The sequence below is a fragment of the Scylla paramamosain genome, chromosome 16 (genome assembly GCF_035594125.1).
Source record: "Scylla paramamosain isolate STU-SP2022 chromosome 16, ASM3559412v1, whole genome shotgun sequence".
NCBI classification, from domain to species: Eukaryota; Metazoa; Arthropoda; class Malacostraca; order Decapoda; family Portunidae; genus Scylla; species Scylla paramamosain.
In genome coordinates, this window is record NC_087166.1 from 3,194,052 (window position 1) to 3,220,000 (window position 25,949).

A 25,949-nucleotide genomic window follows, 5' to 3' on the forward strand; every position below is an offset into this window, starting at 1 on the left:
GCGACTAGAATTATCCGACTCTTTCATTATCAAAATTGTAGTCACATTTTGGGTTCCATAAAATTATCTTTTCCTCTAGGCCCTAAAAGGTATAATCTTGCGTAGCGGAGAGTGTGGTAGCCGCTAATCCTTCCACCAACAGCGTTATGAAAGCACTAACTCGACCTTCCTTCTCACTGGCTTCAACAGCTCTGAATTCTTAAGCAACAAGGACATAATTCCTGTTCTCAGTGATTCACCAGCCTCGGCAGCACAGGTGGGCCAGTATACGAGTCGCAACTTTCTCAGGTGAGAGCCGCCGCGGCCTCCGGGGTACACCTGCCCGCTATGTTCACACTACTCATGCCTCAACCTGCCATTCCTTGATACATGCACCTCTTATATTTTTCATTTGTATAATAACTTTTCATGTGTTTTAAATTTACTGGGTTCTGTCCGGGGTAACGTTTGGTGCGCGGCCTCACTAAACACGGGTTTTTCTGTGGGCAAGCAGACAGGTTCAGGAATGAGTGCTACCTACGTCCGAGAGAGATGTGTTGCTACTCTTAATGAAATAAAAGTGGGCGGTAGCGGAGACGTAATTGGACAAAGAACCAGACGAAGACAAAAACACGTAGGTAAGGTATGTGGTGCGCACACTGGTGAGGAAATATATATAGAAAAGTGGCGTGTGGAGGATCCTTAAAACCTATTAACAAAAAATGGAATTTAAGGCTCCCTTTTTTTTCTTTTTTCCCCCTGTTCCTCCTTTTCCTCATTCTTCTCCTCCTCTCCCTCCCCCTCTTCCTCTTCCTCCTATCTTTACACATTCCAACAATAACACAAAATTAAATAAACAACTAAGAAGTTTATTAGACCTTAAGAGTACATGACTTTATAACACCTGCCAGAAAATAAAAAGAGAAAAAAAAACACTCACACACATGACGTAGATAGAAGCACCATAAAAATACCAGAGTGTGATTTTATCAAGTTTTAGCATCGCGTCTATTGTGAGGTGAATGTAGACAGCAAAGTCAACAAATACAACAAGAGCCTTATATGGGGTTTCATTTGCAGGTGGTGTAGAGAGGCCTCCGAATATTCTGCCTAAATCCAGCGTAATTGCCAATCTACAGCGGGATTACGTCATTCCGCCCAGCTGTCATAAGGTAGAAGTCCCTTTGGTATTTTCTTCTATGCTTTTAATTCGCCGGGTAGTATGCCTCTTGTGCCAAAAAAGGAGTTGAAAAAAGAAAATATCCTCGTAAACTTCACTCTTCATTTCAGGTCATTTGCCTCAAGTAAAGCTCCTGAAATCTCGCCTCAATTCACTGTAATGTTACTCTAAAACGTTTTTCAGATCCTCACCTTAATTCTCCACATTTTTCTAGCTCAAGTGAAAGCTTTATTTTCGAAACCTCTTTTTATATTTTATTTGTTTTTATTTTATTGTTCTTTGCCATTCTTTGTTTCGACTCCATGTTTGATAAAAAAAAAAAGCAGATTTGTAAGGGAGGCTCCATTAAATATTCCCTCCCTCCATTTACAATATTCCGGGGTATCAGGTTGCTTAATTGAAAAGTAAAAGGGACACAAAATCACTTTCGTTTTTTTTATACAATATGTACTGTGCTATCCTGTGTGCTTTCTCTTCCATTGTTGCGCTTCCTGATATATTGCCAATATATGTAAGCATGAATACTGTGTGTATTGCTGAAATAAGACTCTTTGTATATTTCCTATCAGAGTCAACATATCAGATGAACGACCAGGAATAATGGAAACACATTTTTTTTAGGGTAGACAGAAGCCATTTCCAATTCTAAATACGCAGTGACCCTTACCTCTCCCCCACTGCATCCTTAGGCACCACAATCTCGTCACCAATCTGGACTTAACCAATGCTTACACTACGACGTTTTCACCACTACACCTCTAACACTACCTCTAGTACTTTCTCCGTTACACGAGGTACACCATGACACCTTCACCACTATACATCTACTATTAAAGGACTCTACTTTCACTCTTATACGAACAGCATCACTAACCTCCCACGTCTTCACAATAGTTATAATACTCTGCTACAACATCGCTAACTATCCAGTGCATTAGTTAACGTGTTTAACTAATATGCAAGCTTCGGTTTGAGTCTGAAGTAGCCAGCGCATCTCCCCAGTAGCTGTCTATCCTCCCTTACTGCTTGATCGATATATGGATGTCTGCGGGGACCTGGCGAACGTATGATAATCTTGATGTAACAGCCGACCATTTGTCCAGCAGCGAGAAGCTTTTATCCACCGGAGTCAAAGAAAAGGAAATCAGCACCATGAAAAGACACTGATTAGCAAACATCTAACACCGCCACAGCCACTACTATCGCCATGTTTGTACTTCTTTGCCACTATATGATCTCACTCATATACTTTCACCGCTACATCTAACACCTCCACCATCACCACACCTCACTACGGCATCTCACCACCACGGTCTCATTCATATAAGTTCACCGCAACATCTAACAGCTCCACCATCACCACACCTCTCCACTACGATCACATCCATAGAACTTCACCACTTCCGTCCACCAATAGACAAATACAATAACAATTCCACTGCTACGCTAGAACCACTGCGCGGTATTGTAGGTTTATTTACTTCCGCTACAGCACCTCGCAACTCGATACACCAACACAAAAACAATCACCACAGCAAGATGAAAAACAAATTCGTCACCATACCGATATCAAACATCGGTAAGTAATCACAACAAAAGCACAAGGAGCAAAATCACCACCATGTCATCCATACGGGCAACATAAAATAGCCATCGCAAGAAGAACACAGGTAATAAACTCATCACATTGGCATCACACGTCACTAATTAATCACCGGACAAAGACAGCGAATTTGCCACAATAAAGGAACGAGAGTAAAAATTCATCACAATCATCACGAAATCAAAAATAAATTCACCACAATCACGAAAACAAGAGTAAGAAAATAGTCACCATAATCATCAAAACAAGAATAAAAACAACAAATTCGCCACAATAACAAAAAGAAAATTGAAAATATTCACCGCAAATAGCAAAACAAAAACAAAACCACAAATTCACCACAATTACGAAAACGTGAACACGAAAAATTGTCACCGAAATCATGAAGACAAGAGCAAAAAGCAAGAAATTCACCACAATTACCAAAACAGGAATAGAAAAAAAAAAATCACCAGAAATATCAAAACGAGAATAAAAACAACAAATTCACTTTAACTAACAAACAACAAACATTCAAAACAACCACCATAACAACAACAACAACAATAACAACAACAACAACAACAACATGTTCACCACCACACCAGCATCAAACATCCCCACCACCCCATCCCCCACCAATCCCACCACACCCGTTACGGCGCCCCCTACTCCACTACCTCCGCTCTCGGCCCTGTCACGTTCAGGAAACATAACACTTGTCTCTCTTGGTTCCACGTCACTATTGGCAATCACAGGTGCACCAGAGTATCTATTATCACCGATGCGTCATTACACCTATACAGTGCACGTGCATCATTACACCTTCACAACACACCTGCAGCACTACATCATCGGCGCATACACACGGCACTATATTTTTTCTTCAGTATTTACTTGTCTTGTCGTTATTCAGATAAGACTGTACAAGATCGAGTCTTTTTGCCTTTTATTTTTTTATTTTATTTTATTTTTTTATGTTCTCTAGGATTTACACTTGTTTATCATTGTTTATCTATTACACATCCAGTCCTTAACTAAACACGTATTAGAAATATTTCAAGAGAATAAGACTAAAGCTCTTCCTTTTTTTATTTTCTTGTGCATCTCTATAATCTGCATCTTTTTCTCTACACCTCCACTGCAACGGTATCATCCAAAAACAAAGGTAAGTTTTTTTTCCTTTTTTTTACATATTTTCTTGCATAAGACAACGTCACTTTCTCTTCCTCTTGTGCTTGTATAAAACCTCAGACTTCTTAAGGCAGGATTCTTAGACCTTTCTGGCTACTCACTTCCGTCTCGGTTTACAATAAGAAAAATGTGTCGCGCTTATTAAGAAGTGATGATCAACTTCACATAAAGTCCCAGCCTCAAACACCAACGTGTCTAAATGTTTAAGGAAAAACGTAGTAAAGAATGAAAGTTGAGACAGGATACAGTGTGCTAATACCTGTGAACGTCTCTTGACCTTAATACCTGTTATCAGCGACTCTGTCCGGGGCTGGGATCCTTATCCGGCCAGGGAGAGGCGCCCCAGCCTGCTCCGTGATTACCTGCGCGTGTTAGCCAGGACTAATTATCGATAAGAGCAGCGTATCGCCAACAACACGTCAAGGCAAGTTCAGGCCCTGGTGCTTATCTACGTAAATCTTCCCTCACAAGTATGGTTTCGTTTCTCATTATGGGTCATCGGCAGGTCGTAGCCGTCGGGAGGAAGAGGCGGTGATGAAGCCAGCAACTCCGTCGGTCGAGGGTGGCTCCGCGGGCCGTCCTCACACTGATCCCTGTCTTAAGGCTCAGTTTCGCCCGCCGCTCACCGGAGAAGATGAGGGGCTGAGGTACCATAGCTGCCGGTGATAGTGGCGATTTTTTCTCCCCTTTTTTTTTCTCTTGCACTTTTTTTCATTCTCTTTTTCTCTTTCTCTCTTCCGTGTTTTACGCCAGGTGGAGACCAAGAGAAGACGCCACAAACTGAGACTTCCTTGTGGCTCGTTTTGTAAAGTCTCGCTGCATTTTGCCTTACCTCTGTCTTTTCCTTTCTTTTCTCTATATAATATATCCAGATATTTTTTCCATTCACTTATATTCTTCCATATGATCATCCAGCTCGTTACAGTCATCATGTAACTTTCCAGGAAATCATGAAGAGAATGTTTCCTTTCCATTCTCAAATCATTCATTCTGCATCGTTTAAAACATTGTTACCTGATCATATACAGACATTTTTTTTATACCACGTCTCCTTGGTTTCCTTTGTATAAAAGTGAACCGGATTTTAAATATTGGTTTGATAGGAAGGAAAGACAGAGAAGGTGAGATGGGTCATCACACGTGGGAAAGGTCAGTGTGGATAGCATGTGTGAGAGAAGCGGGGGTGCGAAGAGATGTGGGTGTGCAGAATGAGAACAGGGTGAAGGTGCAGAAGGTGAGTGACGTGTAGTACATGAGGATGCGGAGGTAGGCGCTGGAGATTGGTGTGAGGGTGCGAGAGGCGCTACAAATTTGAGGGTGTATTCTGAAGATACCAAGAAAGGAGAAAGGGTGTGGGGGAAGGAAACAAGCGGAAGACGTATGTATGAAATGAGAGACCAGGTGAGGTGTGAGAGTGTAAGGTAAGGCATACGTGAAATGTGAAGGCATGGAATGAGAGCATCAGATGAACTACCAAATGTAAACTTTATATATATATATATATATATATATATATATATATATATATATATATATATATATATATATATATATATATATATATATATATATATATATATATATATTGCTACTAGGTTGGAGATATCTAAGGAATTAGAGCACGCACACACACACACACACACACACACACACACACACACATTTATTTGAGGGTGATGCTGGAATGTAACAACTAATTTTCCAAACTGGAAATTTTAAGCCAAATTTATTGATTATCGACATCTAGTTATAAAGAAACAAAATGTTTTTTTGTTTTTTTTCTATGTTGATATTACTCTTTCCTTTACATGTGAAACTCTAAATCTATGTTCTGCAACCCTAACTCTATTTCCCTGGTTTACATTTAAACAAAACAAAAAATTTGAGGGTATTTTTTAACAGCATTATTTTCCCATAGATAAAATCACCGGAAAGAGTAGGAGAGGAGGCTGGGCAGCGCTACGGCGGCTGGACGCTAAGAAAACTCATCGTATAGGAAGGAAAATAAGGAAATCATTTCATTCTGTCTGGCCATTAATGCAGCAACCCCCTCTCCCCCCCTCCACCCGTTCAACGCCCCGGCACAGCAAGCGAAAAAAAAAAAAAAAAGCGCACCTACCAAAACGCAGACCCCTTAAAAAAGCGTCAAAAATTCTAACATCTCCCCCTCGTCCGGGAAAAATGAAAAAAAAAAAAAAAAAGGAAGTGAATTTTCCCGGCTCCCCCGTGCAATTTTGCTATCACTATGTATATCAGGCTTACGACACAAACACCCCCATAAAACAAAACATTAAGAGGAACACACGATTATGACACTTCAAGGGCTAAAGATAAGCGAGCGTAAAAATAGAGTGTGTGCTGTGCCCGTTTTGTCACTGGCCAGTTATTAGACGGCGGGAACAAGCGACCGAGATGAAGACCTCAAAACGCCTCCACCGGGAACACACACTTGTTATTATTATTTTCCCGCCGCCTAGTATCACAGCAGTTTTTTCCTTCAGTATGTTTATGACCTAATGTGTCGATTACGGGAAGTTTTCTTTATACATATATTTTTTTTCTCAGCGACAGAGGCCGTTTTGGTGTAATTATAATCACATCCATTATGTCATCAAGCATTACTGGCTGCCATTCGTGTTTGCTTTCCATTCATGTTTCATAATTACGGGTTTTTATCGAATGAAAAAAAGTCCAGCAAGCTTGATTATTAAGCAATTTGGGGACCGCGTGGCAGCCGCGTCGGGCCGCCTCCTCGGTAATACAGTCATTATTTCCATAGGCCCATTCCTGCCCCACTTTCAGAAGAGAGCGATAACCGGACAGAGTTAACACATTTTTACACCGGACATTCACATAACTGATCGGCCGCTGGGTAGCCATGTTAGCAGTAAACACAAACACCCTGCCGGCATTACTACACCCAAAACAGGAGAAATTCCAATAAAAATAGTATAAACGGCTACCATGAGCTTGCCCTCCCTCCTCCCTCCCTGCCCCACGAAACAGAGGTCTGTAAGAGCGAGAGGAGGGACCGAGAGGGAGGGATAGAGAGAGAAGGGTAAACCAGAGGCCGTCCTGACCACCACGACCACCGCCACCACAGAGCCTCGCCTCAATACCCCACCCCACCCGGCCGCCACCGCCGTCGCTGCTGCCGCCGCTGGCCGCCGCCACCACCACCTCCCGCCATGTTCTAGTGGACGCTTACCCCGCGGCGGCTGGGGGACGCCACAGTTCTCCCCTCCATTCCGCTCGCCCTGTGGCGTCTCTCCGGGGCGGACAGGGTGAGCGGAGGCCACACCGAAGATCCTGACAACACACTGACACCTCGATACACCACCCCAGATCCTCCGACCAGCGTCCAGCAGGAGCGACTCGCCCTCTGTGTGACAGGTGAGTGCCGAACGCCGCCTCCGTCTCGCCTCCACCGTGATAACGAGAGCGTAAAAAAATATATACGAGTGTGTTGTGAAGTGAAGTTGTTTGGATAAATCCAGGGTGTGGCGCACGGCAGGTAGGGAAGTGCCCGGGGCAAGGTGATAGTGGTAGCGCCGCGAAGGACCGATGTACCTACGAGTGACGTCACAACCCTGTCCTCTCCCTCCCTCAAGTCGTCCTCGGACACGCTATATTGAACGGTCGCGAGGCATCATTTCCAACACCTACCTGGACATGGATATATTTGCTCGGGATAATTTTGTCTTGGTGTAGGTGTTCCGTGCGATGGATGACGAGCAACACGGGTGTAATTATGTGGCCGGCCCGCCAGTGACAATGGCCGCAGGGTGTTGCTCGAGTGTCGCTCACCCTTATCGTGTGTTTTTGCACGCCTCCAAAGAGCACGAGCTCACCTCACGGAAGGGAGCCGAGTAATATATAAGGCTTTCATCAATCATCGTGGCCACATGAAAGAAAACACGGTACACAAGTGCAGGAAAAAACGTAACACTAAAGCATAATATTATGATGTATGTGGCGTGTGACACGACATGAGGAATATTGTCTTCAGTATAATTGAGAAGGCTAAGGGCGACTGCCTCAACATCAGAAAATTCTGCTTAAAAATAGTGATTCTGATGATAATTCGTACCACATGTGTCAAAAAAAAATGTCACCTTGAGACATTATTGGGCAACCTTATCACATCCGTTCCGACGCGGACTAGTGGTGCAAAGAGCAAAGAAACCCGGTCTGGCTCTAAGAGAGACATTATACTCATAAACAATTTAGAAGAGATAATCCTTACATAGAAGCTTAGGGAGAGAAAGCGAGAGGGAGAGCGAGACGGACGAGGAAAAAAATATATAAATATAGCCTTCTATGCACTTTTTTTAGAGTCATATATACCATGTTCGTCGAACTTCCCGCGGTATGCGACTCAGGCTGCCGCTCACGACTGTCCGGCACGCGAAGCCTTAGTGAAATATTGCGTTTTCCAAGTAGTCTCTAATCATTTTAATAACACCGTAATGCATCAAAAAGGTTCCGGGATTAATAGCGACTTCCACAACGGATGAATCCTTGCAAAATATGGCGAGGAGTCACGTTCAGTCCACACGCCGAGTTTCCTTTTATATTCAAGCACCGTTCCTTGAGGTTCCTGGTTACCGCAGACGCGCAAAGCCGAGCACGTGTAAGTGTATCTGCCGTGCCGATGACTTACGCGAGCATGCAAGTGTTGTGTAGAGAAGGGGGCGGTGCGCTCTCCATTTGGCACTAACGAAGGAGGATAGGAAAGATCAAGTTACATATGTATTTCTCTTTATTTCATCATCGTTTTTTCGTGCCATCAGGTGCCTCCTCGTTGCGCTCTGTTTCTTTTTGCTGTGAAATTGTGGCAATGCTGACTGCCAAGGCGTGATAGGTGCTCATACTACATCCTCACCTTCTTTGTGTGTTTTTCCAAGCTTAAAAGTATTTATGTTTGAAAAACACGCTGTAAAACGATCACTCAACCGCGCGCGCGCGCGCGCTCTCACACACACACACACACACACACACACACACACACACACACACACACACACACACACACACACACACACACATGCACTCACGCGCGCTCGCACGCACACACGCATGCACGTACGCACGCACGCAGGCACGCAAGCACACACACTCACACGCACACACACACACACACATCCTATATATATATATATATATATATATATATATATATATATATATATATATATATATATATATATATATATATATATATATATATATATATATATATATATATATATATATATATATATATATATATATATATATATATATATATATATATATATATATATATATATATATATATATATATATATATATATATCAGGAGCCATAGATATCTCTAAGGAACTGGTGCCCGGTCTAGACCCACAGACTCAGAGAACTCACCCTGCTTACAATGTTACATGAGTACCTACGAATACATATAACACCTCAAAACTATTTCTCCTTTATTTTTTTTCCGCAGCATTCTTTTTTACATGTCTGTGGAAAACCTAGTGTGACAGTTTCTTCAGTGGACAGGAAGTTTTGTGGGATGACATTAATGTCTATAATAATGTTTGAAATGATAACTTAGTCGATATATCTTAAATACATCCTGGTCACGGCTCTCCATCAAAAAATTTATATTGCGCTTTTTTTTTTTCTTATTTTATCAATTTTCTCCCTAGGCTGGAGTGCGTTTTTGTTGTTCTGAGCATGATAAGCCTCGGTGGCATAACGTGAAGGCAGACTTGAGGCTCCTCCACAGCACATGTCACAACACTATGGCGGCGGAAGGAGGGTTAGGAAGGGAAGGAAAGAGGGAAGCTGCTGGTCTTCGGATTATGCTGTAAACCCTTGACGTGCAGACCTCCCTCCTGCTCGCTTCCCCCTCCACCCAACACCCCACATATGAAAAAAAAAAAAAGTGAAGCAGAGAAGCTCGTGCCGGCCGACAGAATCTCGCCGGGCACTTGGCAATAAAAGATGTCTGTCTATGTGAGCATGTACAGGAAACGGCATCAAGAAATTGCCTCATCGGTGCTGGTACTGAATTATTTAGCAATGAAAGTCAATAAAAGCCACAGTAATAATTGAGAAAACGTGTCGTTCATGGTCTTTCTCAGATTCAGAATTAGCTAACTACAATCCACTCCAATTACGCTCAGAATTACAGCCTTTAAGATTATGAAGGCGGACGAGCTAATTTGGGGCGCCGTGGGAGGAGCGCCGCGGCAGACATCACCGCCCGTAAGGGTCATTCGTACTCGCCTTAACAATTAGTTTTTCGCGCTTGTGGGGTCTGCTTTTTGCGCGTTACCTGACCCGAGATCCTGTCGTTTCGCCTTAAGAATACAGACTTCACTTGTGTATAATTATACAAGCTGGACTGTGTGTGTGTGTGTGTGTGTGTGTGTGTGTGTGTGTGTGTGTGTGTGTGTGTGTAATTCACCCATAGTTTGACCTTTGCGTGTGTGTGTGTATGTGTGTGTGTGTGTGTGTGTGTGTGTGTGTGTGTGTAATTCACCCATAGTCTGACCTTTGTGTGTGTGTGTGTGTGTGTGTGTGTGTGTGTGAGATTCACCCATGATTTGGCCAGTGTGTGTAGCGGTGGAAGGAAGGGGTCAACACTGAGACTCTATGTATGGGCGGGGTGATGGGTGTTTTGTGTGTGTCGGAAAGGGGAGGGGGATTGTTTTGTGTATGTGTGTGTGTGTGTGTGTGTGTGTGTGTGTGTGTGTGTGTGGAAGACTATGTATCAGTAGGTGAGGCTGAAATTCTATGGGGACGGGGGATGCTGCTGCTGCTTTCTGTGTGTGTGTGTGTGTGTGTGTGTGTGTGTGTGTGTGTGTGAGTAATCATGTGTATACTATGTGCATAGTAGCAGGGGGTGGGGAGGAGGCACGAGTGGGAGGCAGGCGTGTGGCAGCGACCTTGGAGCCAAAACATGCGCCACCATCACCGCCGCCGCCGCCGTGCCCGACACACTGGTGGAGGAGGGAAATAATAAAGAAAAATCCATGCGCTCGCCTTTGCAAAAACGATGTATACGAATTTTTTCTCCGAGTTTCCAAAAGGATAATTGCAGTCTCCATTAATATGAAATACGAATAATTAAAACGGTGATAAAATTTAATTGCACTGTTATTGCTGTCCAGCCTCCTCTGCCCGGCTGAGTCCGGCTGGAAGCTAAGACGAGGCTCATGCACCCGAATATTTGAGGTCCGGCTTCCGGCTCCCCTGTGACGCATGTTTACGCTCACTCATTAATTTTCGCAAAGTTCGGATAAATAAATAGAAAGCAGCGAGGGCGGGAGCAGGAAATGGCGTACGAGGATAAAGAGAGAGAAGATATATAGAAGTAAGAAGGAGAGGGATGGCAAGAGGAGCCGTCCCTGCAACATAAGGACATTGATAAAGGTGTACGAGAGTTGTTGGCCGGGCGGAACATGCCCTAACTTGCGAAGTCCACTAACATAGCTCTGCAGCGGGAACACAGCGCTTACGGCCCAGGCAAATGTGCGATACCGCGGGGATAGATAAATTGTAAATTCATTTCATGTGTTTCCTCTACCACTGCGCCGCCTTTAAATATTCATCAATTTATTCTCTGGTTATCCGAAGTCGTAGGTTTGACCAGCCTGCCGCCGGAATGTTAATCCAGAGTTTGTCCCAATGTGGCCATGAACATGTTGGGGCACGTTACGCTCATACACTCTCCCGCTTCCCTCACCCTCCTCCACCTCCACCCTCCTTGCCCCCTCCTCTCGGCACTTTTTTTCTCTCCCCCTCATGTGGCTCCTCTCCCCTGTCTCCCGGAGCTGTATGCCTCCTTCTCTCGCCTTCATGCCCCTGGCGGTCCACCTGCCACACGGGGCTATCTCATGGGACACTGACTCCTCCTACTCCTCCTCTTCCTCATTTGCTCCTTGTCTCCAAAGTTCACATGCTGATTACCGAACCAATTGTGACCCTCCCCCTCACCACACACCGCCACCACCCCTCCCCCACACGCCCATCGCACGCCCCCCCGAGCCTCCCATTCCTCATGAACGACAAAATTTCAACAATTGGGAGTGCGTGCTGGTAGGCATTTTGCACAGATGCTGCACATTCCCGCGACCAATTTCCCGACTTGCTTGACGTCAACACAGTGTCTTGGGTCGAAAATACAGGCTCGTCGTGCCTAAACCGCTGTCACATTAAAAAAACTAAATGTCACCTAGGCCTTACACCTTGGGCTTAACACTCGAGTGCGCAGGAGCATGCCCGACCACGGCTACGACAGCTTATTTTTTTACATATGTATAACTATAAAGAACACTCACAAAAAGATTTTCAATTCACTCCTAAAACTAGCTGGCAGTATGTTGGGATGAAACAAGTACCAAAAAGGGATCAGAAACCCGTGTACTTACGTTCCGCAAATAAAGGAGGGTAGAGTGTATGCAAGACCAACACAGAAGTAACCCTGCAAGAATTTTATTGCCCTCCCAGCGCCCGATTTTCCACCCGAGGGACGGACGAGGTGGGTGGCGGGCGGGCTCTTGCGCTGGTAGCGTGCGTGGCTATCAGAGGGCAGCACCGCCGACCAGGCAGAAGGGGCGGAGCTAAGGCTGGCCGAGGAGCTCGCTTGGTTGCCGCCGCCTCCTCCCGGCAGCTCGGAGAACACCGCCGGTCATGAGAGGGATGCTCTGCTTCCAATACGGTTAGGAAGAATACAGGCGCCTTCACCTCCCTCCCGCACCTTGCTAGATAATGTTCTATTACATCCAGTAGCTTAATAAAATCCCACAACCCATTAGAAACATGTTTAGAAAACATCTTGAAGGACTAAATGGAGCTGAACTCTCGCAAAATACGATAAAATAAGGCCTCAAATATTACCTCAGCCAGTCGTTGTGCGAGGCCAGGGGCATATTTCGAGGCGTAGTGTAAGCCCCGTGCTCGTATAATTGCCTGAGTAATTCTGATCGCATTCAGGATCGGTCTGCGAGTTCGATACAATTTTGGTCTACCTGTCCAGAAAACGTCGGTGTGAGACCCATAGCGGTGCCGAGCTGGTGTCTGAGGCGGAGTGCGAGGCCGGCGGCGAGCATCAAGCAAGACGTCCGGCCGCTTAGGTGAATTAGAAGTAGCTATGAAGACGGCCTAATGGTGATTACAATAATACCAGCCACTTATGACTCAGTTTGATTATAGTGAAATAACGCAAAAGGTATTGGTGATAATTGTCGGCCACAACTTACCTGGACTATTGCACATAAGGGACCCGCTGCAGTTATCGTTGTGTTTCTTACCGATATTTTTCGAAATGTTTTCACGTTCATTCTTAAAATTTAATGAGAAGAGTGCTGCGCCATTACTAAAAATTATTATTTCAGTGATGCATATATTCACGTTTGGCTACTCCCACTCTCACTTTTGTTTGTGAAGGTGAGGGAGGCAGGCGGCGGCCGTCCTCGCGCAGTCAGCAGCACGGAGAAACGTGCGAAGAGCAGACCAAAATAAAAACTCACCCATGCCAGAGAGAGAGAGAGAGAGAGAGAGAGAGAGAGAGAGAGAGAGAGAGAGAGAGAGAGAGAGAGAGAGAGAGAATATGATATTTGTAAGTATACGCAAGTCCTCAAAAAGTGTGAAGATACTTAAATGGAACTCGTGTAATGAATTTATCTATTCCTTGATTCTTTTTTTATGAATCATGTTGTTACTGGTGCTGCTTCTGTTGCTACTGCTGCTACCACAGCTACCTAACACAACAACAACAACAGATGGTGTCGGTAGTAGTAGTTATAGTATTAGTAGTAGTAGTAGTAGTTGTAGTAGTAGTAGTAGTAGTAGTAGTAGTTGTTGTTGTTGTTGTTGTTATTGTCGCTCCTGCTGCTGCTCCACAACAATTACTACTGTTTTTGGTGTTACTATTTTTGTTGCTGCTACAATTTTGCTTTCGTTGTTTCTGCAAGTATAATAGAAAAAAGTAGCACAAGCACCAGCAGCAACAGAATCACTAGCAACAACAACAACAACAACAACAACAACAATGACAACAACACTGTTAATACTCGTAGTAACAGTAATATTACTATGAGTTATTATTATCATCTAATACTCGTACTAATACTACTAATAATAATACTTTCTCCTCCTCCTCCTCCTCCTCCTCCTCCTCCTCCTCCTCCTCCTCCTCCTCCACCTCCGCCTTCTCACTCCTCTTCCTTCTCCTCCTCTTATCCTTCCTGCCTCTACTCATCCTCCTCCTCCTCCTCCTCTTCCTCCGTCGCCTCCTCCTCCTCCTTCTCTTTCTCCTCCCCCCGCCCATGCCATCGCCATCCTCTGCCATCATCACCACTATCACCGCCATCGTCATCTTGATCATCACCATCGTTACCTTCAGCATCATGAGCATCATCATCACATCATGAGCGCCCTTCGGTACATCCCTGTTGTGTTTTTTGGACGCGACCCTGATCTGTCAGAACAGTACAGAGCTTCTACTAGACCTTCTGAGGCAGCAAAAAAAAAAAAAAAAAAAAGTAAAAAAGTGGTGAAGCTATTACCATCAACAATGCTAAGATCCTACCATTTATATATATTGATAATCTCCAATATCATCGGATAAGATGGTACTGATTTACGGACGGAGGCAGTAGGTGGGCCCACTCGCTCACAAACAGAAAAAAATTCTGAATTTGACGAGGAAGCAGGTGGTCATAGCTGCCTTCCTCCAGGCGCTCAAACCCCGCTCCTGTTTCTCTCTCTCTCTCTCTCTCTCTCTCTCTCTCTCTCTCTCTCTCTCTCTCTCTCTCTCTCTCTCTCTCTCTCTCCTTTCCCAAAACCCTTATTCCTAAAACGCCTCTGAAAAAATATCCATCACCACTTTCTGCTGCAAGAAAAAAGTCGTAAAACTTGTTCTCTTTTACATTTGTGAATTACGTACTATTTTCGTATCTAGCGAAATGGCAATTTTAATTTTTTTTTCAGTTATTCTTTTATCATTATTCTCATTTCCCTTTGCAAAATTTACTCACAGATAAAACTGCCTTGATTTAAAGCATTTGAATCCATGGAACACTGCCTATAATATATCTGCATGCATGTGTATGCATATATGCTGTCATAACCCCTCTATCCGGAATCATAACTGAAAGCGCACAAAATTTCGATGACCGGCGGCCAACTAGCGCGCCCCGCCCCACTCTCTGCTCGACCTCCCAGGTTTCTCCCATGTTCTGCATTTTCCCACAACAACACTCTTCTCCTTTTCCGTCAGGGTAGTCCTCTTTCCATACTGTCCCTTCATTCGGTCAAGGTAAAAACTGATCTACATGTTAATCTGGACGGAGCGGCCTCCTCGCGGCGCTGGTGGCGGCCGCTGCTCCCGCTATGGCCCATCCCCGAGATTCAATATTGAATTCTGGCCGCTCTGCCGCTCCCACGCTCATTCCCACTCACAGGCCGCCCCAGGAAGCGCTCGTCTCTCTCCATATGCTCAGTTTCGAAGATTTTTTTCTCCTCCATAACACGGGCTCCCAGCGTACACAGATTTTTTTTTTTTTTTCTTCTTTTGCAAAAAAGTTTAAATTTTTCTTGATTGGAAGTGGTTCAGCAGTTGCTTAAGCCATTTTTTTTTTTTTCGCGTGCTCTACACCAAATAGATTTTAACTTCCCACTCTTCCTCTGAGAATTTCATATTATTTCAGAGTATACATATAACATCCTACAGATTATAATCATGTTCCACAAAACTAGATTATGAATTAGATATTGATACACACACACACACACACACACACACACACACACACACACACATTTATAATATATATATATATATATATATATATATATATATATATATATATATATATATATATATATATATATATATATATATACTCGTATATATATATATATATATATATATATATATATATATATATATATATATATATATATATATACATATATATATATATATATATATATATATATATTTATATATATATATATATATATATATATATATATATATATATATATATATATATATATATATATATATATATATATATATATATATATATATATATATATATATATATATACATATATATATATATATATATATATATTTATATATATATATATATATATATATATATATATATATATATATATATATATATATATATATATATATATATATATATATATATATATATATATATATATATATATATATATATATATATATATATATATATATATATATATATATATATATATATATATATATACTCGTATATATATATATATATATATATATATATATATATATATATATATATATATATATATATATATATATATATATAAATATAAAAAATTTCATGTGGAAGGTGAACAATCACTTAAAGCTGTAGCCTATTCATTTCCATATAATTTTGCAAACATGTTCAGCTCTGAAAATAGAAAACTGATTTTAATACACATTTGCTTTCACATTCTACGTATGCTCTCTCTCTCTCTCTCTCTCTCTCTCTCTCTCTCTCTCTCTCTCTCTCTCTCTCTCTCTCTCTCTCTCTCTCTCTCTCTCTCTCTCTCGTGCTGTGTGTGTGTGTGTGTGTGTGTGTGTGTGTGTGTGTGTGTGCATATATATATATATATATATATATATATATATATATATATATATATATATATATATATATATATATATATATATATATATATATATATATATATATATATATATATATATATATATATATATATATATATATATATATATATATATATATATTTGCTTGTTTCTACTGTTCATTGTTTTAAAGGTCTCATGTTTCAAAAGCTTTCCCTTTTTTTTCGAAACACAAGTGGCAATAATCTCCGCGGTAATGACCAAAAATAAAGCAATGCCCGTGACAAACAGACAAGACCGCCCCGGATGCTGCCATCACTACACACCTGGAACACATATATATTAAAAAATGCTGATTTTGACCACTAACATTCCCGTCCACAAACCAGAAAATAATCCACCATTATTCCCGCGGGCAACATTCAGTAGCTGCACTTACCGTTAGCCAAATCACCCATAGCCGTATTGATGCACGTCCGCCACCACTAATACCACGAATTTACAATATCCGAAATCCATAGCATCCGGACTAATGTAAAGCCCCACTTGCCGATATCCGAATCCGCACTATCTAGGCCTAAGAGGTAGTGACTCTGAGCTTAAGAAGAAAGTGGTGTTAGTGAGGAAATATGTGAGTTTGTGTTGCCGTTTCCGATACAGTGGGACGAGGTGATGGAGGTTACGTGGGCCAGTCGAGGTCACTGCTTATATTTCTCGTTAAAGGGAGTTTTAATACCCAATCTTTGCGTCCACTCACACTGGCCTTCGTGCAGACTTACACTTCACGCAGGCAAGGCACTGGAAATACTGTTGCCTATCTTGGAGGAACGTGCTATTAATGAGAAACATCACCTCATGAAAAAGTGGGAGTTGATGTTAGGTGTTTTACGAGAGCATATCTCACTTAGTGTATCATGATGAGGTAACTTATTCGCCAAATTAAGTTTATGGTTCGCATGAATCACTGACTCACTTATCATTTTCCTGGTTGCTGTGTTATCAACATTTCAAAGTACGAAATAATAATTAAATATACAACCATCTTCATATTACTTGTGTAATATGAAGATGAATAACACTGCTTATCCACCGTAAATTACGCAAAAGCTGCAGGAACTAGGTGATGGTTCATTCATATACTCTCAAGGAAAACACACATAAATTATGATCACATAACTTACAATTAAGCAACTAACCAAGTAATGTGATCTCAAAAGAAACATGATACTTCAGTACTCACACTTATAGCGTGATAACTCTTTATCAGCATTTTGTACTTATCAAAACTACACAACTTACGCTCACTGTTGTCTCATGTAACATTTATATGAGTAATTATGATCAAAGAGAATGGTTACTAATGTGGCAACATGAAGTGTTGTCAAGAAAAACCTTATTGTATTGTATTTGTTGCTGTATAAGATATACTTGTTTGTTTGTTTGTGTGTGTGTGTGTGTGTGTGTGTGTGTGTGTGTGGACGCGCCCCTGCATGTTTCTTCTGCTCATAGCAGTGTGTGGCATGACACTCTGCAGGATCATGATAACATCTAAAACTGCTACTTTAGTGTATCAAGAAAAGAAACTACTGCTCAAATTGCTAAAAATTTAATCTTGAAATACTTATGTTCCTCTTTACTGTATTACGTCGAAGAAAACTACCAATACATGAAAATTTTCATATGAAAAAATATACAATTACAATTTTTCGATTGGACCCGCGCACGAGAGGCGCGAAAGGAATTACAGCTCGGGAGATAAACACCAAAACACGCCGGGAACGCCTCTTTTCTACTTCTCTATACAAGGCATTACCCACAATGACATAAGGGTTTGTTTACTGCATATAGAAAGCATTACGGTGAAGAAGGAGCAGCTATTCATCCACTCGCGTGAGAGCCAAGGTTTAAACCCACAACGGCCCACTTCCCAGGTGTACAAAGGGCCGGGCCAATTGAAACGATGGCACCTTATATCCCGCCCGGGTGATTATATAAACAAATTGTGTTCTGAATGGCCCAGTCACTTGGATCCAAAAAGAACGCAGACTTCCTCCAACACAAAGGATAGCGCTTCGTCATCTCCATAATTGAGAGCTTTTGTGCCTGTGTGAGTCCGTATGTGAGGCTGATAAAAGTCCTGAAAAAAATATTTTGCCGATTTGTGTATAATGCATAAAGCGGAAGATCCTGTACCGTGCCTATAAGTGATGTGTGTGTGTGTATGTGTGTGTGTGTGTGTGTGTGTGTGTGTGTGTGTGTGTGTGTGTGTGTGTGTGTGTGTGTGTGTGTGTGTGTGTGTGTGTGTGTGTGTGTGTGTGTGTGTGTGTGTGTGTATGTGTTTGTGTGTGCGCACGCGCGTGTAAAGGAAAGAAATCCATCGAATTCTTTTACACAAAAATAATCGTTGATAAGACAAGGAATGTCACCAGAGTATGATTCAAGTAACTACCGTTGACAGAGTACACTTTGCTATATACACAGGTAAGATCCGTATGCTTCAGCCACACAGATAAAATATTTCATTATTTAAATGGCGAGAATTTTTTGCACAACTGGACAATGATCATCATCATGAAAACTACGTGCGCGCACACACACACACACACACAAATATATATATATATATATATATATATATATATATATATATATATATATATATATATATATATATATATATATATATATATATATATATATATATATATATATATATATATATATATATATATATATATATATATATATATATATATATATATATATATATATATATATATATATATGCGCGTATGGAATGTAAAAATTCTGCGGGGAAAAATCGCGATGTGAAAAAGTACCCCTAGATTCTTAAGTAAATGTATAGAACAAAAATTCCAGCCCATTATGTGTAACCAGATCCTCTATCACGCTGCCATACGCGCCTTCCTTGAATGGAAGTAAATTGCCAGTACGAAGCCACCAGCAATTCTCCGTCCAGAGCCATAATTTTTCCTCAGTCTTAATCTACGACCGAAAAAGTTAAAGCAAGTTAATTAAGGCAATAAATCGGGTGTGATCGATGAAGCCACATCAGGTTTTGAGATAGTGTCTCGACCTCTTCTCTGATTGGCCACTGCCTGTTTTCTCCTCAGGATTTCAGCCAATGAGGTGTGTTCTTTGCCCACAAAGGCCTGATAATAATCGAGATAATTGCATTTGTGTAAAGTCATCACCTGTAGCCGCCGTTGTAGCCAATGACCGCTTCTCCGACCCTCGAAACGAGCCAATCAAATACAATATTGACAGTAAACAAACGCCTTGTTTAAATTTGAATGGGCCAATAGCAATACTTGGTGACACTAAGCAAGGCAACAGGCCCGCCAATGATCGGCCTTGGTGACAGGGGAACGACCAATCACCATTCACATTCTTACCGCTACGTTTTCTGTGAAGTCGGCCGAGGAGGAAATATCAAGAACTCGTTCCTTCACCCCTGATTTTTCCACGCGAGGAGGTTCTTTTTGGCAATAATGAAGCAAGTTGGAAACAGACGGGCGAGGAGTATGCCCACGGCGCCCCTGCCCGCCTCCCTGCCTCCTCCCCTGTCATGTTAAGCGACTATTAACATAATTTGCATGATAAGGTAATAAAGCCTCGGAGCAGGTAATCATCATTATGTGTAATATCGACATTATAGCGTCATTCCTCCAACAATGATACAGGCTTTCATTCCATCACTGTCAGCGTAAGTATTTTGATGAGAAACAGAACGACATGATAATAATTGCAAACACCCATTAATGCACTGGCAACGGCATCTGAATTCTCATCCTAACACCTGCATATTACTTTGATTTTGCGCTACTTATTAAACTCATTCTTTATCTCGTCACTCCCGCTTCCGCCCCTCAGTCCCTAATGTTAAAGGTAATTATTCCGTCTCGGCGTCATCGTCATCTCCCTCTGCGTCACCATTACTTCACGGGACACCAATTATTTCAAGGGGTCACCGTTATCTCTCGGGGTAAGCACCATAGGGGCCACCATCACCTCTCGGCGTCACCATTATTTCAAAGAGTTACAGCAACCGCCATTATTTTCCCATTAAAGTAGTCACCACCATCTCACAGCGTCATCATTAATAGCTTTGAGTCATCATAATTTTTCAGCAGGCTTCCTTAAAATATAACTTAGCATTCACATACACCTGATTAGTAATATTTCAGCATCTTTGTCCATTACGTTGAATATTACTTTCAACGAAAACCGTTCATATTTTTCTTTGCATTTTCCTTCAGCTAAAGGGATGGGATAGTGTTGTGGCGTGGATAATAATGGTGGTGATGGTGGTGGTGACAGTAGTGGTGATAAAAGTACTAACGGTAGCTGTAGTAGTAGTAGTAGTATGAGTGGTGGTGGTGGTGGTGGTGGTGGGAGTGGTGGTGGTGGTGATGGTGCGGCATTAAAAAAATATGATAGTGATGATCATAATGACAATATTATTTGTATTTATCATTCTTATCATTGTCAAGAGAATTAGTACGAGTATTATAATTACCATTACAATTACTATGATTATCATTATTATTATTATTATTATTATTATTATTATTATTATTATTATTATTATTATTATTATTATCACTATTATCATTATTATTATCATTATTATTATTATTATTATTATTATCATTATTATTATTATTATCATTATTATGACTATGGTCGTTATAATTATTTTTTCTGAGACAGACATTCGGAATACATACCTGTGATTTCCCCGCGTGTTGCAAAGGGAGGCAGAAGTGGTGGGATTCTCCCCTAGGGAATTTCATATTAAAGAATAAAAATGGACATTTGATTGCGTAAAGGTATCCTGTTTTTTTTTTTTTTTTTTTTTTAGTCAATTTTTCGGCGTACTGATTTTGTTTTTTCTTCAAGTATTCATTTTCGTAGTTACGAAAATTGACAAACCTGTATGGAAATATCTATTATTAATAATAATAATAATAATAATAATAATAATAATAATATCATTATTATTATTATTATTATTATTATTATTATTATTATTATTATTATTATTATTATTATTATTATTATTATTATTATTATTATCATCATCATCATCATCATCCTTAGTAGTAGTACTAGTAGTAGTAGTAGTAGTAATAGTGAAAATAATAACAATAATGATAATGATGATAACAACAACAACAACAACAACAACAACAACAACACTAATAACAACATTAATAGCGTTAATATACTGATAGCCGTATAATCATCCGCTGTTACAACGTATAATCGCCCATAATTTTATCATCACGGCGAATAAGCGATGTCCTCATTTCATTTATTACCTACATTAAAAAAAATTCATATCACTAATAGCAACCTCCTCTGTACTTGCTCTGGTATGCTTGATATAAAAGTAAACTATTGCAAACTGTGTGTCAAGCGAGCGACTGAAACATTAATATCCGTTCATGAAAATAATAACTCGTGGATAAGTGATATTCCGGACTCAATTAATGTTCTGAAAGTGGTGAACGGTCTGTCAAGTGTTTAATATTTAGCAGGCCGGGAAAAAGGTATATTGCGAAGTGCTTCCACGCACGTGTTGCAGTATTAAAACTCTCAATGAGCACGTCGGCAGAGTTAATGAAATTTGGGAGCAAAACTATATTTTCACTTTCTCTTGCGCGACTCTTTGCTTTGAAGAATACGTGAAGACAAACCCATCACGTTTAGGGCTTTGTTTTTTGTTTTTTTTTCAGTGCTGCTTTACTAATATTTCCTTCATCAACTTGATACCATTTCATTTTACTAAATAAACATGTTGCATTAATATTTTAATAACTAAGTTGTAAGTCTAATTTATAATTTCATTAGCTTGAATTTTTCAACGTGTGTTTGAAAGTAGAGTTATAAAATCAGTGTTCTTTTCAATTCATATAATTGTTTTTATTTTTCCTGTTACTTTGTACGACTTCCGGCCGGAAATATAGATCATTTATTATTTCTTGAAGTAAAATTTCATTCAACTGTCATTTTTAATATTCAGAGAAAAGAATTCTTTCACCTTGAGCAATGTCATTTAAAAGCAAGAATATTTTTTTTACTACATACTGTATCTGCGCATTTGAGAACCAGTCAGGCCAAATTACCCACCAAATCTTATAAGCTTTGATTCTGCCAGTTTTTTTCGTAATATAATGAGTATCCTCCGTCAAAAAATTTCTGTCTTAAATGAGAGTGACTTCACCTGTCATCTGGCGAGTCGTCTGCTGCAACAAAAACTTATCTAATCTTTTACTTGGGGTTGTTTCAAATGACTGGCAGGTTATGTCTCTGACGGCCACAACTGTACCTCCTTACGGACAGGGATTCTCAAGTGGTCATATAAGAACAGCAGCAGTGGAAACAGAGGAGCGATAGGACTGTTTAAAAGGTGTTGTCGGGGAGCTTCTTGCGTCTGGCCTCTTATTGATTCCTGACGCTCTAACTCGGCAGGGGTTCGGGAATATATGTCGGTCTGTCTCTTAATCTCACGTTGTATTTTTCTTCCTTTGCTTTATTGCCGCCACCTTCGCTGATCATGATAATTTTGCAGGTCAAGCCAGAGTTCCCGAAACGAAGGAGGAGGAGATATCGTGACCCAGGGACGCGTACGAGTGATTGGATCCCGAAGAAGTGGTGCAGCCAATCAGGTACGAGAGAGTCCAGTGACGTCATTAGTCCTCTGTCTCTAAACCACCCTGTCCTAGATCCATCATCGCTCGTTCCGAACTAGAGTGGCGCAAGTACCTGACTCGCCTCTGCTCCTCCCACTACGAGGCTGGTGTTACCTGGTCCGCATGACCGCCCTCACCTGCGTCGCCTGTTGCTATAGCGAGGATACAAGGGCGATGTCTCCACGCTCCTCCTCATCTTCCTCGGTACTATGCTCTTATAGTCTAAAATATTTTGAAATTTCTCATGGTGAATATGTTAATAATCAACCTTGTTTACTGTCTGGGTTCTGTCTCGCTGCCTCGGCGTCGTGGGCAAGTTCGTCATGGAGTTGCGAGGACGCTTCCAAGGGTCGTTCCTCCTTGCTGGGGGAATTTTGTCCACGCCGTGGAGAACACGGGGTGGCATCAGGACTTACCACCGAGATGATCCTTATCAATACCTGAGTAAAATATGCCTCGTGATCCTCACCCTCTTATCCTGAGCAGCGAGGACTTTACACGGCACTCCTTATTACTCTCCCCCTCCCGAGTCCTATATTACCACCACAATTATTACTCTTTACCTAGACTTTCTCACCCCCTTCCCATCAGCACCACCATCACCGCCCGCATTACGACGCACATCGACACCACCTCCAATATAAGCCCCACCCCCTTAATCCCCACAGCCACCTCGCCCCTCCTCCCCCTTACCGCCCCTCCACTACCTGCGTGCCCAGCGAGCACCTGCCAGCCCCGACGTCCATCACCAGGACCCAACCCGCCCCGCCAGCCCCGGGGACGCGGCTGAACCCGGGGCGTCTGGGTATGCTGAGGGGTTGACCTTCACGCTGGAGACGGAGACACACCAGAGTTTCGGCAATTACAGCATAATATTGGGGTACCGCATATTGAGGCAGTTTTTCTAATTTTTGATGGGCGATTCTCGTGTGGATAATTCGCCTCTGATAGACAGTGGCATGTCCACAAAATTATTAGCTGGGGGGAGATTTACAAAGACTACCATCTAATTTGTAATCGCAAGTTAACTATCTTTATGTCAGCCATACTCAGGGACGAAGGCCTTTTATCCAGCAATATTACTAGGGAAACGACTACGAGACTTAGCCTATTTATTGTTTTTCTCACCCAAAGGTGTGGCCACGCTCATCACCTTTTGGAGGATCTCAAGGCGGGAGCAGTGCGATGAGTCCGCCCACATTATGTAAATACAAAGAAAGTGAGGCGAGGGCAGAAGGGCGGCCCAGAACCTGACCCTCAAACTCCCTCATCTGTGCAGGATTAGAGGCCGTATAATGACAACCATATTTTTCTTTATCGCTAACTTGTTCCAGGCAAAACCAAACAGGTTTTTCTTGATTTCGGGGGTGAGTGATCAGGGGAAGGGAGGAGAAGAGGGAGGTTAGTGAACACCAAGAAGGGAGAGGCGAGTTCAACTTCAAAATATGCATTTCGTTGGGGCAAGGAGATTAAAACCAATATTCGAGGCAGCCACAACAAGGTATTTACTATAGCGTTATGCTAAGTGAATGCCTTCAACATGCAGAGGCTGGGAGGAACTAATGTTTTTCTTACGTATTTTGGTCGTTATGGTGTGAAATACTCGCGGCGCACAGGAGGCGCCGGACCATTATAATTCCCCGTATGTTAGCGTAATGGCTGCCTCTGGTGCTGCTAGGGGACCGGCCTATACTTCTTCGTTTAGCTCGGCGCACCAGAACGCAGCGCTCCCCGCCTGAACAAAACGAGTCAGGCGGAATGAATGTTTAAGCGAAGTGAGCTTCCCAACACACTCCCCGGGGGACACAACACGCTCTCTCCGCCCCGCAAACAAAGCTGTACGTCCTGAAATCGAGTTACGACGAGATCATTTTCCGTTTTGTCGCCTCTTCCATTCCCACTCTTTTCACTCTTCCGCCTCCAAGCTATGTACCTTTCTGTCCGAAGAGCCCCTACCCCCTCCTCTCTCTCTCTCTCTCTCTCTCTCTCTCTCTCTCTCTCTCTCTCTCTCTCTCTCTCTCTCTCTCTCTCTCTCTCTAGACCACCTTCCCTCCGTCTCACATCCCACCCTCCTTTTCAACTGTCCCCTTCCTCTATTCACTTTCAATCGCCTTGCCTTTGCTATCAGTCACGAGCTTTCCTTTCCACCTTACTTTTAATCCCGAACCTTTCCCTTCCTTTCCTTTCCTCTCCTTTCGTTTCCCTGTTCCACCTTTTTTCCTTCCATTCTCCGTCTCCCTTCCTTCCATCCCTTCATTTCCTTCCTTCCTTCCTTCCTTCCTTCCTCTCTTCCACCAAATATTTAAGCAGTACTCGATACCATCCAGTTTTTCGTTCTTGTTCTTTACTTCTAACACACCCTGCAGAACCCCAGCCCTTCCCCTTCCCTTCTCCGTCCCCCCCACCGGTGTTCTCATAACCGTATGTATCCCGGATGTTGTTCTTAGCGAAGGTGCGACGCCGTGTGCAATTTCAAACAGAAAACAACTTGACCCTAGAGACGGAGGAGCTACCGGGAGGAGACCCAAGTGTCCTGCTGAAGGTGACCTCACGCATAGGAACGCCCTTATAATACACTAATCGATTCTCGTCGGCGCTTGCCATAACACCCTTCGGAGAGAGAGAGAGAGAGAGAGAGAGAGAGAGAGAGAGAGA

At 41.9% G+C, this 25,949-nt stretch overlaps 2 long non-coding RNA genes across 2 annotated transcripts in view; one reads left to right on the forward strand and one right to left on the reverse strand.

Moving 5' to 3' along the window:
* LOC135107894 (uncharacterized) overlaps nt 1-13,226 on the reverse strand; it is a 223,468-nt gene extending 210,242 nt beyond the window's left edge. The window contains exon 1 of the long non-coding RNA XR_010272041.1: nt 12,353-13,226. This is a non-coding gene — a long non-coding RNA (uncharacterized LOC135107894). The remainder of the gene's footprint in view (nt 1-12,352) is intronic.
* LOC135107893 (uncharacterized) overlaps nt 5,912-25,949 on the forward strand; it is a 34,105-nt gene continuing 14,067 nt past the window's right edge. The window contains exons 1-2 of the long non-coding RNA XR_010272039.1: nt 5,912-7,328; nt 23,174-23,270. This is a non-coding gene — a long non-coding RNA (uncharacterized LOC135107893). The remainder of the gene's footprint in view (nt 7,329-23,173; nt 23,271-25,949) is intronic.